Consider the following 602-nt stretch of genomic DNA (forward strand, 5'->3'; position numbering starts at 1 on the left):
TACTGAACATGTGTGGGACATGTGTTGAACATGTGTGGGACATGTATTGAACATGTGTGGGACATGTGTTGAACATGTGTGGGACATGTGTGGGACATGTGTTGGACATGTGTTGATCATGTGTTGAACATGTGTTGGACATGTGTGGGACATGTGTGGAACATGTGTTGAACATGTGTGGGACATGTGTGGGACATGTGTTGAACATGTATTGAACATGTGTGGGACATGTGTGGGACATGTGTGGGACATGTGTTGAACATGTGTGGGACATGTGTGGGACATGTGTTGAACATGTATTGAACATGTGTGGGACATGTGTGGAACATGTGTTGAACATGTGTGGGACATGTGTGGGACATGTGTTGGACATGTGTTGAACATGTGTGGGACATGTGTTGAACATGTGTTGATCATGTGTTGGACATGTGTTGATCATGTGTTGAACATGTGTTGGACATGTGTTGAACATGTGTGGGACATGTGTTGGACATGTGTTGAACATGTGTGGGACATGTGTTGATCATGTGTTGAACATGTGTTGGACATGTGTTGAACATGTGTGGGACATGTGTTGGACATGTGTTGAACATGTGTGGGAC

The sequence above is a fragment of the Austrofundulus limnaeus genome, unplaced genomic scaffold, assembly GCF_001266775.1.
Source record: "Austrofundulus limnaeus strain Quisiro unplaced genomic scaffold, Austrofundulus_limnaeus-1.0 Scaffold3229, whole genome shotgun sequence".
Lineage (NCBI taxonomy): Eukaryota > Metazoa > Chordata > Actinopteri > Cyprinodontiformes > Rivulidae > Austrofundulus > Austrofundulus limnaeus.